This window comes from Galeopterus variegatus, unplaced genomic scaffold (genome assembly GCF_000696425.1).
Source record: "Galeopterus variegatus unplaced genomic scaffold, G_variegatus-3.0.2 Scaffold5966, whole genome shotgun sequence".
In the NCBI taxonomy this organism is placed as follows: Eukaryota; Metazoa; Chordata; class Mammalia; order Dermoptera; family Cynocephalidae; genus Galeopterus; species Galeopterus variegatus.
The window spans coordinates 109,776-126,709 of record NW_007732077.1 but is presented as its reverse complement, the minus strand read 5'-3'; the positions used below and the strand labels follow the sequence as shown (position 1 = coordinate 126,709).

The following is a 16,934-nucleotide window of genomic DNA, read 5'->3' as shown; positions in this document are numbered from 1 at the left end:
GCAACAGTTTAGGGCTGAAATTTTCAATTATTTCTTCTGCATCTTTAGTTTTTTCTTTACATTATCAGAGAAATGCATAGAAGCACCAAACCCAGGGTCTCCACTTTACTTCTCTTTTCAGTATGTTCCATTCACCATATTTCTCAGCAGGAGCTGACATTGAAGGAGAGATTCTCCCTGTTATGACCATAAAATACTGAGCAGCTGGTTTGTAATGACCCCTTCATAACTGAAAGTTATATGAATAAATTCACTCATTATTGACTTATCTATTATTTCTTCTGTCTATACTTCTCTATATCCTTCAATGGCAAGTATATTCTGAGGGACCCCAGGGTCCGATGTCACACTCTGGGGTGTATACAGCAGGGGCCCTGTGTGGATGGTGGGAGGGTCATGTGGGTGTTTCTGACCTGGGCGTCTTTGTTCAGAGGAGCAGAAGTGGACAGACACGCTCCCACAGGGCTTTTCTGCTGAGGTAGGACGGGTGGGAGGGTCTCCTTGGTTTTGAGTCTGTCTAGAGTCTGGGGAGCCAGACAGTGAGGGGATTTGAGGGGAGCTTGGTCAGGTAGTTTGTTCTCACAACCACCAGATGGCAGCAGAGATCGCAGTACCTGGCCCAGATTTGAGATCTTTGGTTGACACACACAGGCTGCTTTTCTCAAGCCCACTTGGAACATTCACTAGGCTAGACCATACTCTGGGCCATAAAACACACCTTCACAAATTTAAAAGTAAATCATAAAACCACGCTTTCAGATCACAATGGATTAGACTAGTTATAACACAAAGATGCTGAAATCCCCAGATATTACAGGATTAAACACTCTCCTCCTAAAATATTAGATTAGATAACACATGGGTCAAATAAGGAGTCCCAAGAGAAGCTGAAGAATACTTGGGTTCTACCTAAAGTTGTGCTCACACTTGGCTTCTTCCTTTTTCTACTCCTGCTTCTACTGTTCCTTCCACTGGATTATCTGAAACCACAGGAGTGATGAGGTCAGATCCTGGGAAACTTCACTAGGATAGTCATGACACATGTATGTATCCTGGGACTCCCCTGTCCGTACTGAAAGTTTGCCTTTCCATCATTTAATACCGCTTCCCACGTCCCCTGCACACGCACGCGGCTGTGCAGCAGGGCATCTCTCACATCAGCTCACAGTGCCAACGAGTCAGAGTGCTGGACGCCTGTAATGGTTCTGAACAGATCGCGTGTGGAGGCTGCTACAGAATTAAAGTGCAGAGGAAGTGCTGCAAAAGCCTGTGCTGGGCTCAAGAGATCCTTGGTGTGAGGTGTTAGGTCCTTGGGACTGAAAACCTGACTTTTAGAAAGCCCCCACCCTTTGGTCTTTTTCTCTAAGGTTTGTTCCTCTGCCTCCCTAAGTCTCTGTTCCCAGCATTGGGCTGAGCAGGCTGTACCTAGAGTATAACATTGTAACTGCTTCCCCCGCTAGGCTAGCCCAAGGTTTCCATCTCCCCAAGTCTCTGTTCCCATGGACAGGCTGTATCTGGAGTGGAACACTGTGACTGTCTTCCTAGGCTAGGCCAGAGGCCAATGTTAAGCCTGTAAAAGAAGACGCCCAACTGCCTCTTGGCGCTGATGCCATTTTTCAGCTCAGCCCAGCAGGTCCGCTTGCTGCTTGCTAATAAAATCTTTTCTTTCTTTATCTGGCTAGCGTCTCCTTCCTCAGCAACTTTACATGAGGAAATGACCTGGGACAAGAGCGTCACTAACTGCACCCAGCATGCCAGCTCCACAGTGACCATGTCTGTGTCAGGAGGAGGAAGGGCCTCCCACTGAGGACACCAAGGCGGAAGAGGAGGGAGGGGTGTCTGAGCAGGGTCAGGTGCTCCCAGCAGCACAGGAGAGAAAATAGTACTTTCTCCAGGGGTTGACTTATCCTTGTAAATATCGGGGAGCACATGTCCAAGAACATGTCCCCTACACTAAGTGGCGGTGGTGAGAAGTTGTCTTTTCAGTCCTGGATAGTACACAGCCATTTATTCAGTTCTCTTTGCTCAAAAGCACACACCCACATTTTACTATGAATGAAAGGTATTGATCCGTATCATTTAGAAAATCACATAATGCATTGTGACATCCAAATGTTTAATTCATAAGGTCTACAATACATTAAGTTGAACTTACAGAAATAAAAAGTAAAACATTTGGAACTGATCTGAGAATACAGGATATATCTATAGGAAACAAAATATAAGCACAAAAATCAACAAATTAGCTGATGACAATCATTACTATTTAAAACCTACTAATTCTAATTAGGTTAATTACATCATAGAATGTTCCTTATTTTTCTGCTATGACTTCATATAATATTTGTATTAAGCAGCAATTTCCTAGGTCTAACCACCACATAATTTCCTGTCCATGTTTTTCTGCAGTGGGGGTTTATTCATTACTTCCCAGGGTGGACTGGAGACCTGGCAGTGGCCGGACTCGTCGCAGGACAGACACTCAGGACACCCTGATCACCATAAGGTAGAACTGAAGGGGCAAAAAATGGGCGCAGTGGCTCTTCAACAGAAACTCCCGTGAATGTAAAGATGTGAGAACCATCTTTGGTGTTGAAAAAGGAAACGTTTCCCATGCCCATATCCAGGAAAATCCCCACTCGCTGGAACCTGAAGTCGTCACAGAGGGCAGCTGGAGGCATTGAGCTGGCAGAGTAGTAGCCTCCAGCCCTCACACTCACAGTCCAGAATCCCAGCTCTGTGCTCAGTCGGATACGTCCTTGTCGGGGAGCAGATTCTCTGCAAACTCCCAGGTCCCATTCTATGCTTGTTCCCACGTCCACCTCCCAGTAATGGCGGCCAGAGGAGAAGCGAGGGGAGCCCAGGACACAGACTGCACAGTCGAACCTCTGGGCAAGTGATGGCCGATTCTGTCTGATCCACCCACATCGGACGCTCCTGAGGTCATCAGAAATGAGGAGGAAGTTGTTAGCTGTGTCAGCATCCAAGGTCACATCCACTGGGAAGAGAAAAAGAAGCAGCTCAGCCAATGGACAGAATGCAGCCCATTCTTCTGGTCTATTGCAAAGTCCCAAACATCTCACTGGCTTTAGTTTCTTTAATTCTGCTTTTTCCCCAAATCAGAACTTTTCAGGAAGCAACTTCCCCAACCTCTCCACCTAACTCAAATGATCATAGGTGTGCTTTGTAGCAATATATGACTCATTCACATTGGAATTTTCTTTTCTTTTTTCTTTTTTTTTTACAGTATGTACTCAAAATTTGAAGTCACCAATTTTAATGGAGGAAAAAGAATGTGATGTGGTCTAGAAAAGATTAATTATCTGAAGTGTTTAGAAAACAAATTTACAGAAAAACATATCCTTCAAGTCAAAAGATGGGTGTGATCACCAATGTAGATTTTATAGATTAAAGTAACACATCAGATGATGGATCTGTTTGATGGTGAATTAGTGGGTGAAATAAACTGAGTGAACATTTACAAGAAAGACGGAAGATTGTTCCAAAGATAACTAGGACAGAGTGAATCTTTGAATCTAGAATCTTTTCATACTTCATGAAGAGTGTCAGATATAGGTCAGTAGATGAGCAGAAATCACGTGTGTGTGTCAGAGAAGACACGGTCAGGGACATCATAGGAACCCACCTTCATTTCAAAGTGTAATTCCTTGCCCAGGCTGGCCACAATTTGTTCATTTAAATGTCCCTTCCTTCCAGAGTTATGGAGTCTGATAGTATTTTCTGTAGCCAGGGCCACTGTTGAAGCCCATGGTCCACAGACGAGGAGACCAGAGTCTGCGACTCGCCCTACACCCCCAGGAACAACCACTGTGGGAGCTCAAACCAAACTCTCCCAGCGCTGGGATAAGGTCATTTTGTGCAATGGGTGTTAACATTCGCTGCATACTAGAATTACTCAGTGGATTTTAACATTAGACACCTGGGCATCTCAGCCAGAGAGAAATTCAGATTCAGTTGCTCTAAGTTTTTGCTACTGTAAGCCTGGTACCCTAGCCAGCAAGATCAGCAATCCTGAACTCTCCCAGTTCAGAATCTGCATTCTAACAAGATCTCCAGATAATTTCAGCACATTAATTTGTGAGAATCCCTCACCTAAGCCATGACATAGACAGCATTATCTTTTGTTAAAGGTCACCAGGAGACTCTATTGTGTTGTCAGGGCTGAGAACCACTGACACTGAGGAGCACATCAATCTTAGGTGCCAGACATCAGCTGATCCCCATAGGGAATGGAGGGCCAATTGCACAGATGACTTTCTCTGATCCTGTAGTGGGAAGGGGGCAGGGTATATAGGTCCCTTACCTTGGAACTTCCGCATCCGTGGGTTCATCTGCAGAACTGCTGTCAGTTGGGGCTCCAGCTCCTTAATACTGGACGCCAGCTTCCCCAGCTGCCGATTGGGCCCGATGTCATTCTTTTGAGAGACAATAGGGCAGAAGAAGCAAAAGAAATCCTCTCCACGGAGCTCCTTCTGCAATAAATTGATGCAGTTGAGGCAGAAGCTGCATCCACATTTCAGGTGCATTGGTCTTTCAAGATATGCTGGGCAGATGGGACATCTGCTTGCTTCTTGTAAGGATTCAGCCATGTCCACTGCCAGGGAGAAAATGTACATGGGAAGAGAATTTCCATGAGTTGAATGACTATTAGTTGTGACAAGTGACAACCTTTACATGCATAGGGTGATTGAGTTCCAATTTCATCATCATTAGAACAAGATCATGAGAGTGCACACACTAAATCCCATGCTCCTTGCCTTCAGAGATTTGAAGTTTTATTTGGAAAGAAATCACAAATTGTCATTGTGCTTTGAACTGAGGTGGAGGAAGGGTCCACATTCATTGTGACCCTCCAACTGAGCCAACATATGTGATGTGAAAGTTTTAGTTTAGCCATTCTCAGGCTTACCAGAAAGATGCATTAGCTTAACATCTCTCTTCAGGTCACCAGTATTCCTGAATAAAGCTGACTTCAATTTGACCAACATTTGGCTTTTGAGTTGTTTGATTTTGAAAAGAGGCAGGCAGCCGGACTTGTGACTGGTAACAAATTTCGGCGAGCCAAGCCGGGAGCTAAATGCCCTGGGGTAACAAATTTTGGCTGGACAGGTTCCATGGCAACATTGATGTGAGAATCAGCAAAGGTGGTAGCATTTCACCATCTCCTAGAGTAAACTGAGCAACAGATTACCTTATGATAATAAGAAATGCATCCTTTCTGCCGCCTTGGGACTGAATTCTAAATTCGTTGCCTACCACTCCTGGACCGGAGGGGGATCCAGTGTGTTATTTTCAAACACTGAGTCAGCACTGAGACAACATTTGTTGAATCCATTAATTACTAAATTCCTGTCATTCCTCTATGGCACAACTGCCATTTCTAAACATCTGAGAAGGAAAATCAGAATAGACAGGGCAAACTCACCTCTTCTGAGCTGGAAACTCCTCTGTCCCCCAGCTGTTTCCTCCAGTCGCTCAGGTCTTGTGGGGAAAAGCGCATGCTCCGGCCTTTTATCGGCCAGATTCCCTCCACTGTGTCTAGCCACACCCCGCCCCACCTCAGTAACCTAATCTGATTTTGATTTAATTATGTCAGGGAAGGAGATTTTTAATATTGGTGATATATCTCCAGTTAACAATAATCTTAGTAAAGTCTTCAATCCTGGCGGTATATCGTTTTTTAATATAAAGATGAGATTAAATTATCATCCCTTTATATTAGATTAGAGCTAACATATTAATTTCACAAGCTTATTTTAGAGATTTTCCCATCATTTGTGAGTAGCAGTGGTTCAGCTGATGTATACTACACAATTAAAGCTTTGTTTATAATTGTAAGTAGATTATTTAGCATGATTTCATTTGCAATTTTATAAAATGGCGTAAATTAATATACATCAGAATCAAAGATATTCAGCGTATGCATCTCATTGAGGGAATATTAGATAGTTTTTATTTGCTCCAACGTGTTTATCTCTGGTTCTGAACATTCTTGATAATTCATAGGAATAACTTAAATTGTGAAAAATGACCATTAAATTCTACATGGGTTCTAGGCACTTGGGAAACGTTATGATACAAGCCAGAGGAGAAGAACAGGGAACATTCTTGTGGTGCTTGTGTTCTCAAATAGAAATTGTTAACGGTGAAGTAAATTGCACTTTTTTTTTTCATTTGAACCAATCCCGAGTATTTTCTTTTTAATCCTGTGTATGCCCTGGTACCTTTGCAACCTTGTTTTCAAATTTCAAGCAATTTGAATATAATCTTGCTGTTTTTCCCAACTAAAAATGTGTCATATATTTATTGTTTATCACAAAATAACTGAATTTCTCTCTTTTGCATATCTTGTTTTAAACAACCTAATTTTTGTCTTCCTTAAGTATGATTCCTCATGGCATTAGATGACTCACGGAGTCTTGAGCAAAAGGAATGATGATTAAGCAGAGATCGTGGAAAAGGCCAGGAAAATTCAAGTGATTAAATTAATTTGCACTTAATTTATAACATAACAGCTTTATTTTGAAATTTCAATTAACTTGAATATAATCTTACCATCTCACACCTAAAAATGTATGACATATTAAATAGTCTTTTTTCTTTATAACCTATATATTTCTTAAAAGACCTAATTTTGGTCCTATTTAGATAAGATCTGTAATGAAATTTCATGACTCGTAGGGAGTCAGTGTAGAAGTAATGGGAATAAAGACTCTGGAAGTGAGTATAGAAAGCCAGATTAGATTTTAGTGATTGGCTTAAATTATGTTTCATTTATAAAGTGATCATTTGGAGTTTACTTTTCACTGGATTGCCTGACTATTCCAGATCCCAATGTAGAGACAGAGTCCAGCCCTCATGTGTTCTCTAATGAAGAAAAACTGAAAAAGACACAAGTCTAACTAAAAAATTGTGAGAAATATTGTGTTAAATGGGTGTTTGATTTCTCACAAAAGAATAAAAGATGGAAGAAGTAATTTACCTTGAGCTATAAAGAAAAGCTCATACAAGAAGCAACCACTGAGTCAGGCTTTGAGGTTTAGTGGAATTTTGTCAGCCAAACAGGCTCATTTCTGGGAAGAAAGGAGGGCACATGCATGTCACAGGAGACATGAAACACTGAGGCTGTTTATTAATCTCGTAAATATACATTGTAGGGAATTCGAGAACCTGATGACCATGTTAATGGGAAAATGCACAAGATTCTCACTAGGTGTCAAGGCCCCCGTATTGTGTAACCTGCAGTGTGATGTCAGGATTCGTCAACAGCACTCCCAGCAGCAGGGTGATGAGAATGTGGTTTTGCAGAGAGGATGGGAGGTGCCCTCAGGATTAAGATAACCACGGTTTGGGGAAAATAACAGAGGGCAAGGAGCTGACACGTTGGAGAAATGATGGGGTGGAGCTGGCAGCTGCCGTGTGCCTGCAATAGATCCACGAAGCAGAAGGTGCAGGGAGAGGACAGCCCCACCTGAGGGGCCTGGCCAGGCGGCAGCTTAACCAAGAGCAGGGCAGACTCCAGCTATGGGATGAAAGGGTGGAACTTTCCAAGAATTGGTTCAGGACACATAGGATTTGTGGTGAATGTCCACAATTCTACAGCACCCAGTGAGGGTTGATGCAGTTCCAGGGGCGAGGCGGTCAGATCGCACCAGCTCAGAGCCAGAGGTAGCCACCTCTGTGGCTGGACTGTAATGTGGGCATCAGAAACAAGAGGCACAAAGCAGCGGGCATGCTGAGCTTTTAGATGTCGGTTACTACTTTACCCAAGTAATTTGGTAAGTTATGGGAATATTGGTGAAATCTTCACATATCATTCTCTATGGACAGCACTGACTGTAACGAAGCCCAGAATTGGTCTTTCTGAACCTTTTTTATTACACACATATTATTAAGAAACAAAATTTCCAAGGGCCAGGGCCAGCTTGAAATTGATTAGAGTGTGGTGTTGATAACACAAAGGTCATGGGTTCGGATCCCTGTACCAAACAGACACCTAAAGAAAAAAAAAAGGTTAAGAAACAAAATTTCCAAATTATGTTACACTTTTACCCAATATTGAACTTCAAGCTAAAAAGATTACATTTTCAGATATTTTTTGTTTGAGAGTTTGCAAATCCCACTGTGCACTGCTTTTGTCCAGTGTTTATTAATGATGGCTTTATCTCTAGGAGGATGTTTAGACCCCCTTTGTAATTTGAATGGTTTGTTCCTAAGATCCTGCAAAGGTTTTAGTTTGTTAGCGACATTTGTAGACACTTTAGCATTTGGCTAATAAGTAGTAATAATAAAACCTGCAGCAACCCTCAGGGGGTTTTAGTTTGTTAGTGACATTTGTAGACACTTTAGCATTTGGCTAATAAGTAGTAATAATAAAACCTGCAGCAACCCTCAGGGGATGCTGTGCTGAGTTCACAAGGGGACCAGGGGCTCCCACGTGCTGATGTGGGTCCTGTCTCCGTTCTGCTTTCTGAAACACCCACCACGGGGCCAGGACTAATATGACACCATCACTGCTCAGTTCACTAAACATTTAAATCTCTTGAGACCTAACTTGACTTCCTGCTCCTTAGGAGATTATTTGAAATTACAGCCATTTCAATTCCTGGGTAAATATGCAGCCAATGTTTTCAGAAGCCTCCGTGGATCGACACTACCCATCTGCCTCAAAACCTTTAAGCCTGATTGACCTTGAGAAAACCCACTACACTAATCCCAGATGAATGGTTCCTTTCTCCAGGTATATTTCTCTAAGTCCCAAGACAGATCATTTCTCCATCTGTTCTCCCGGGACCATTTACTAAAGACTTCTAAAAGAACCAGTTATGAATTTACTTATATTCCTGATGTCTTCACCTTATCCTAAGAGACACTGCACTTGAGAGGTGGGACTAGATGTAGACACGAAATACATGGCTTCTGGCAAAAAAAAAAAAAAGTAAATAATCATGATTTTATATGATTTGAAATCAATATGGTTCCTTCCATATGTTCTATTATTTGGTCATCTAATATTTTAATCATATTAGAATTTTATACAAATTTTTTACAAAATGTTTTGATCTTCCTATCTCAGATGTAGAGATCATAATTGTTGTTATGTAAATGATATCTGTTCATTTTCAAATATTTGAAAACCTGAGATAAGCAAATGAAAGAAAATCTAAAACAATAAAATGAAGACAATAAAGAGAAACAGTGGGTACATTTGACTTTGAGATACATCCTTCCAGCATATCATAAATGGTGTATGCTGTACATTGTAGAGTGTATTAAAAATACACTGTGTTAAAAGTTGCAAACAGAATTGAAATGCGTAGACTCTACTAGGATTAACAAGGAATGAAAAATGTGTGAAAAAAGCTTATGAATTGTAAGTATTATGTGATTATGAGTTTTATTCTTGGATAAAACAAACAGCATGTGATTTATTGGTACCTTAGATGCCTTTATTTCTGTTGCATGTTCTGACAAAAAAATTTTTAAAAAATAAGTGTTGGGCCGGCCTGTGGCTCACTCGGGAGAGTGTGGTGCTGATAACACCAAGGCCACGGGTTCGGATCCTATATAGGGATGGCCGGTTTGCTCACTGGGTGAGAGCGAGGTGCAGGAGCAACGCCGAGGGCTGCAAATCCTTTATTCAATGAGGGTTTTGCAATAGGTAGGAGAGAGAGGTACTTAGAATACAAAGACAAGTGGGGTTTTACAGCCAACAAATAGTGTGGGGATCAGTAGATGGAAAATTACTAACACAAAACATTGGGATAAGGGAGGATTCTGGCTAAATCCAGCTCGACAGATTCCTGCTGAAGGCAGGGTGCTGATAACACCAAGGCCACGGGTTCGGATCCTATATAGGGATGGCCGGTTTGCTCACTGGCTGAGCGTGGTGCTGACAACACCAAGCCAAGGGTTGAGATCCCCTTACCGGTCATCTTTAAAAAAAAAAAAAAATAAGTGTTAATGTCTAGCCTCCAGGTGGTCTTGGGGCATTTCTGGTTTTGTTAATGAGCTTCTGAAAATACATATTTGAAATCGCAGAGAAGAAATTTTGAAGAAATGAGTGAAGCTTTAAAAAATGTTTCTGAGAGTTTTATTAACTTTTCTTGATCTAAATATGAGACTATTTTTATTCCTGTGTCAGAAACTGGATCTGTGACCAAATTTCACATGGGTAGATGTTCACCCCTTATTGTGTGATTAAAAGGCCCCATGAGAAATCCTCAATTCTCTTCTCACACAGGCCTAATAGGTACAGTCTAAGACAGGGTCTCTCAACTTCAGCACTATTAACATTTTGGGATAAATCATTCTTTCTTGGGGATAAGGGGACAGGATGTGCATTATAGGATGATTAGCAGCATTGCTGCCTCTGCTTAGTAGATGCCGAAGTTCAGTTTATGCCGAACGGGTTTCCCCCAGTGTGGCGTCTCCTCCAGTTGTTCCCTGGGGTCAGGCCCAGCCTGCTGGGTTCACTCCTGCAGTGAGTCCTTCAGCAGAGGCCTGACGGGTGAAGGCTGTGCTGGGAGCCAGGGCCCCAGAGAAAAATCAAACTTCACCCCTGCCCCTTTTGCCCAGGAGATGCTCTCAGGCTCAGGGGACAAGAGGACAGACAGGTATAGACCACTCAGTCACAAGGGCACATGCTGTGATGGAGGAGCCTAGAGGGAGAACTGAAGCCAGGCTGAGGTATTACAGAAGGCCACTGAGAGCAGATGTGACAGCCAGCATGCCTTCTAATGACCCCTCTTCCTAGCAGTCACCTCTTGTGTACCCCCTCCCACGTTGAGCAGGGCTGACCCGCACTACTGATGGAACTCTGCAGACACGAGGGTTGTGACTTCTGAGCTTCAGAAAGAACCACGGGGACAACTGCTTCCATGTCAATTGTGTAGTAAAAGCAAGTGGTGAATAGAAAGGTTAGGTTTTCTGTAACCTGTTATGAGATTCGTCCTAACCTTTCAGAGTATTGTCTGGTTCCAAAACTCAGAACTGACTGGGCTTCCTCCTGCAGATTAGCAGTATTTGGGGGCGGGGTATTGAGGGGGAGCTGATGGACCAAAGATTCAGCAGAGGTGCCCACTTAGAAGAGGACAGAGATCAGGCATGCTAGAACTACATCCGGAGTCAGTTGGTTCAAGACTCACAAACCCAGTAAGTATCTGACTGGTGACCTGTGGAAGAGAAACAACCTTGACTGGCAGCCTTTTCTCAAGCCAGGATTAGCTATGGTGGAGTGAGGTCATTTTCCAGGAGGTACTTAGGGCTGTCACCAAATAAAGCGGGTAAGGTCCCTGAGCATCCAAACATCACAGCTGTTCCTTATGCTTGGACTTCTCAGAAACCTTCCTGCTCCGGTTCCTGGGGGAGGGACCTCAGCAGCCCAGGTCTGGATGTTTGGACTGAGGCCCCAAGGGAGGGTGTAGGGAGCCAGCCTGAGGACCATTCAGAGTGGGGTTGTATGCAAAGGGGTCCCAGCTTACCAAAGATGGGGGAGGAGGACCCCTCACTCTTCTAGATCTTGGTCTTCCACAACTTAGTTCAGTGGCCATTTATTTAGTGTATTTAACTCAGGTCTTCCATTTCACTGAATTAATCATGTGCTTAATAATTTTGTCTCTCTGAGCCTTTACTCTATTTTTTATCAAAAAGAAGAGAAAGGCAAAAATAAATTGTCACACTTCTGTTTAATCCAATGGAAGTCTTAAAAAGTAGAGATGTCAATTCTGTGCTCAATTTCCTCATTTGTTAGAATGGAGAATAAACCACCCAGAACAGCAGCAAGTGAGGGACTGAAATAAGAATTTATGTCGTTTACATCTTTATTTATTTCTTTACAATATCACAGAAATGCATAGAGGCACCAGACTCAGGGTCTCCACACTTATTTCTTTTTCCAGCATATTCCACTCACCATACTTCTCAGCAGGAGCTGACATTTAAGGTGAGTTTCTTTCTAGTAGGGCCATAAAATACCAAGTACCTGGTTGTAGTGAACCCTTCTTAATTGCACGCTAAGTAAATAAATTCAGTCACAATGGATTATTTACTCTTTCAGTGAAATATACTTCTTTTTGTCCTTCAATAGCAAATTTGCCCTGATGGCCGGAGGGGTTCAGATGTCACACTCTGGGGTGTATGGCTGGGAGCCCATCTGGATGGTGGGAAGCTCATGAGGGTGTGTTTCTGACCCAGGGATTTTTGTCCAGAGAAGAAGATGTGGACAAATGCCCACCCACAGAGCTATTCTGCTGAACTGAAAGGGATGAGAGGGACTTCTTGTTTTCGACTCAGTTTAGGGTCTGGGGAGCCAGACACTGGAGATTTGACGGGATCCTTTTCAAGTAGTTTCTTCTAACAGCCAGCAGATGGCGGCAGAGAGCTCGGTACCTAGTCTGGAGTTTGAGGTCTTTCTGGTTGACACACACAGGCTGTCTTTCTCAAGCCCACATGGGATATTCACCAGCATAGACCCTACTCCGGGCCATAAAACACACCTTCACAAATTTAAAGTAATATAAATCATACAACGTGTAATTTCAAGTTACAATGTATTAAACTAGCCTTCAATAACATAAAGGCAGCTGGAAAATCCCAAAAAACTACAGGACTAAACAACACACTTCTTCACGGAGAACACTAGGAGATTAGAAAACACGTGGGCCAAAGAAGGAGTCTCAAGAGAAACGAAAAAATACTTAGTTTTTACCTAAAATTGGACTCTCCCTTGGCTTCTGTCTCTTCCTCCTCCTGCTTCTGCCATTCCCTGCACTGGCTTTTCTGGAACCAAATGAATAATGAAGTCAGATTCTGGGAAACTTGTTGGTGACCTGTAGGTGACTCTGCTACACAAGCAGTTCTCTAAACAACGTCATTTGTCTTCAAGGGGGGCTTCATGGCTTGGGTCAGACATCCTGTTCTTAAACAAAGAGTTAATTAAGTTCTTAAAATTGTTGATATACCAGTTAATGTATAACTTGCTAACTCGAGTACGCCATCAAGTTATCTTTAAGATTAGCTGAAGCATCATCTTATGCAAAAATGCTCATCTCACACGTAGACACTGTCTGCTTCTGTGCTGTCATCTGTAACTGATCGTCGTAACTTCTGCATTTTACCCGCCTATGAAAATGGCACAACCCCTGTATGGAGAATCCCCTTCCCATTTCGAACCTCTCCCATAAAATCTTTCAGCTTATGATAGACTTCGGAGCACTTCGCAATGTTGTTAGTTTGTGTTTCCCGGGTCATTCCTCACATTTAACTCTAAATAAACCTTCATAACATTATTTCTGCCTCAACAGCCTTAATTCCGGTCCACATTAGCTATGACAGTCATAACAGGTGCATGTATTGTGGGATCTTCCCGTCTCTCCTACAAGTGTAACTTTCCATCAGTTACTAATGTTTCCCACGTCCCCAGCACATCGATGTGACTGTGTGGCAGGGTGTCTCTTAACTCAGTTCACAATGCTGACAAATCAGACCCCTGAAAAATCAAAATATCGTATATGGAGGTTGCTAAATGTGCAAGATACAAAGGAAGATCTTTTTTTTTTTTTTCCTTTTTGTCTTTTTTCGTGACCGGCTCTTTGAAAATATGTTTTGTACCATTCAAAAAAAATTTGGCCGGTGGGGTGTAGCTGGCCAGTACAGGGGTCAAAACCTGGCCCTTGGTGTTGTCACACCACACTCTAATCAACTGAGCTAAATGGACAACCCAGTTTTGGGCCATTTTATAATATTATCTCATTCCTTAATATTTGTATGTCTTCAGCTTCATTAACTATTGTACTTGTATTGACCTACCCAGTAGGGTACTGGTGTGCCTCTTAAATAAAATGGATATATGAAAACCCCACCACCTTTAATCCTGAAGGGGATCGCAACCCTCGGTGTTGCGCCCGCACCTTGCTCAGCCAGTGAGCGGCGGGTCTGTATGTGGGATCCGAACCCTCTGCGGGAGCGCCGCCGCACTCCCAAGCAGCGCACTGTAGCACTGAGCCACCAGGCCGGCCCCAAAAGGAAGATCTTTAAAAGCCAGTATTACATTCAAAAGATCTTTGATATGAGAAAATGACGCATGACAAGAGCATCACTGTCTGGCACCCAGCATGCCGTCTCCACAGTGACCAGGTCTGTATCAGGAGGAGGAAGGGCCCTGCACTGAGGACACCAAATGAAGAGGAAGGAGTGTCCGAGCAGGGTCAGGTGCTCCCAGCAGCACACGAGAGAAGACTACACTCTACAGTGAGTGAATTAGCATCTTCCATGCAGATGAGCACGTGTCCAAGAACGTGAGCTACACGGAGTAGTGGTGGTGAAAAGTTGTCTTCAGTTCTGGATAGTACATAAATATTCATCCAGTTCTGTGTTCATACACACATTTTACAATGAATAAAATGTACTGCGCCTCTATTATTTAGAAACTAACACAATCTATTCATTTATATCCAAATGTTTATTTAATAACATCCGTAATATAGTATATTGAACTTACACAAATAAAAAGTAAAACATTTAGGAACTGAATTGAGAATACAGGACATATCTATAGGAAACGAAATATAAGCACAAAAATCAACAAATTAGCTGATGACAATCACTACTATTTAAAACCTAGTAATTCTTTTTTTTTATTTTCCTTTTTGTCTTTTTTATTGACCGGTACGGGATCGCAACCCTTGGTGTCGCGCCCGCGCTGTGCTCAGCCAGTGAGCGGAACCGGTCACCACATGGGATCCGAACCCTCAGCGGGAGCGCCACCGCGCTCCCAAGCAGCGCACTCTCCAGTGCGCCACCAGACCGGCCCCTAAAACCTAGTAATTCTAATTAGGTTAATTATATCATAGAATGTTCCTTATTTTTCTGCTATTACTTTGTATAATATATATACCAAGCAGAAAGTTCCTAGGTCTAACCACCACATAATTTTCTGTTCATGTTTCTTTGCAGTGGGGGTTTATTCATTACTTCCCAGGGTGGACTGGAGACCTGGCAGTGGCCGGACTCTTCATAGGACAGACACTTTGGACACCCTGATCACCACTGGGTGGAATTGAAGGGGCAAAAAGTGGGCACAGAGGCTCCTCAGCAGAAACTCCCGTGAATGTAAAGATGTGAGAACCATCTTCAGTGTTGAAAAAGGAAACGTTTCCCATTCCCATATCCAGGAAAATCCCCACTCGCTGGAACGATCATTGCACAGGGGAGTTGCAAGCCTTGTGCTGGCACAGAAGCAGCCTCCAGCCCTCACGCTCACAGTCCAGAATCCCAGCTCTGTGCTCAGTCGGATCCGTCCTTGTCGGGGAACAGATACTCTGCAAACTCCCAGGTCTCATTCTATGCTTGTTCCCACGTCCACCTCCCAGTAATGGCGGCCAGAGGAGAAGCGAGGGGAGCCCAGGACACAGACTGCACAGTCGAACCTCTGGGCAAGTGATGGCCGATTCTGTCTGATCCACCCACATCGGACGCTCCTGAGGTCATCGGAAATGAGGAAGAAGTTGTTAGCTGTGTCAGCATCCAAGGTCACATCCACTGGGAAGAGAAAAAGAAGCAGCTCAGCCAATGGACAGAATGCAGCCCATTCTTCTGGTCTATTGCAAAGTCCCAAACATCTCACTGGCTTTAGTTTCTTTAATTCTGCTTTTTCCCCAAATCAGAACTTTTCAGGAAGCAACTTCCCCAACCTCTCCACCTAACTCAAATGATCATAGGTGTGCTTTGTAGCAATATATGACTCATTCACATTGGAATTTTCTTTTCTTTTTTCTTTTTTTTTTACATTATAGAACATGTTTACTTAACTGAACTTGTCTCTCAATTACAGTGGAGGGTCTCTGAAGGCTGACACTGTAACCCACACTGATTAATGAAAAAAAAAAAGGCAATTCAGTCAATGCATGTTAGCAATATTAAACTGCCTTTCTGTTTCCCCATTTTACTATTTCAGTTCAAATAGTGTTTAGGGCATATTTCCATGGTTGTAAACAAGTTGATTTTGTTTGTAGTTCTGACAGGAGATGGGATGTCTCTTCAGATGACAATATAATGGCAAAGGGGCCATTTTTCCCAACCTCTCCACCTAACTCAAATGATCATAGGTGTGCTTTGTAGCAATATATGACTCATTCACATTGGAATTTTCTTTTCTTTTTTCTTTTTTTTTTACATTATAGAACATGTTTACTTAACTGAACTTGTCTCTCAATTACAGTGGAGGGTCTCTGAAGGCTGACACTGTAACCCACACTGATTAATGAAAAAAAAAAAGGCAATTCAGTCAATGCATGTTAGCAATATTAAACTGCCTTTCTGTTTCCCCATTTTACTATTTCAGTTCAAATAGTGTTTAGGACATATTTCCGTGGTTGTAAACAAGTTGATTTTGTTTGTAGTTCTGACAGGAGATGGGATGTCTCTTCAGATGACAATATAATGGCAGAGGGGCCATTTTTCGACATTAGGAGAAGTCCACCAACAGCTGAAGGAAGGAGACCTAGGTTAAAGGTATTTTCTATCTACATGAGAGATGAGGCCTTGAGCACAACACCGGCGATGGGCTCATACTTCAGAGACCAGAGAAAGGTATTTAAAAGTCATTAGTCATTTCGGCTTGTTGTAGAAAATAAGGGCAGCAGATAAAATAGATGAGCATTTAAGGCAATGGGTATGTACTGGAAAGGTGAAGTCACCAACTTTAGTGGAAGAGGAAGAAAGAATGTGATGTATCCTAGAAAAAAATTAATTATCTGGAGAGTTTAGAAAAAAATCTACAAAAATTATCTGGAGAGTTTAGAAAAAAATCTACAAAAAAATTTATCCTTCATGTCAAAAGATGGATGTGATCAGCAATGTAGATTTTGTAGATTAAAATAACACATCAGGTGGTTGATCTGTTTGATGGTGAA

At 42.5% G+C, this 16,934-nt stretch overlaps 2 pseudogenes; both read right to left on the bottom strand.

The window, feature by feature from the left end:
• Nucleotides 1-2,247: 2,247 nt before the first annotated feature.
• On the bottom strand, nucleotides 2,248-4,697 carry LOC103605658 (annotated as a pseudogene).
• A 10,293-nt stretch (nucleotides 4,698-14,990) lies between these two features.
• Nucleotides 14,991-16,934, bottom strand: part of LOC103605657 — a 2,968-nt pseudogene continuing 1,024 nt past the window's right edge.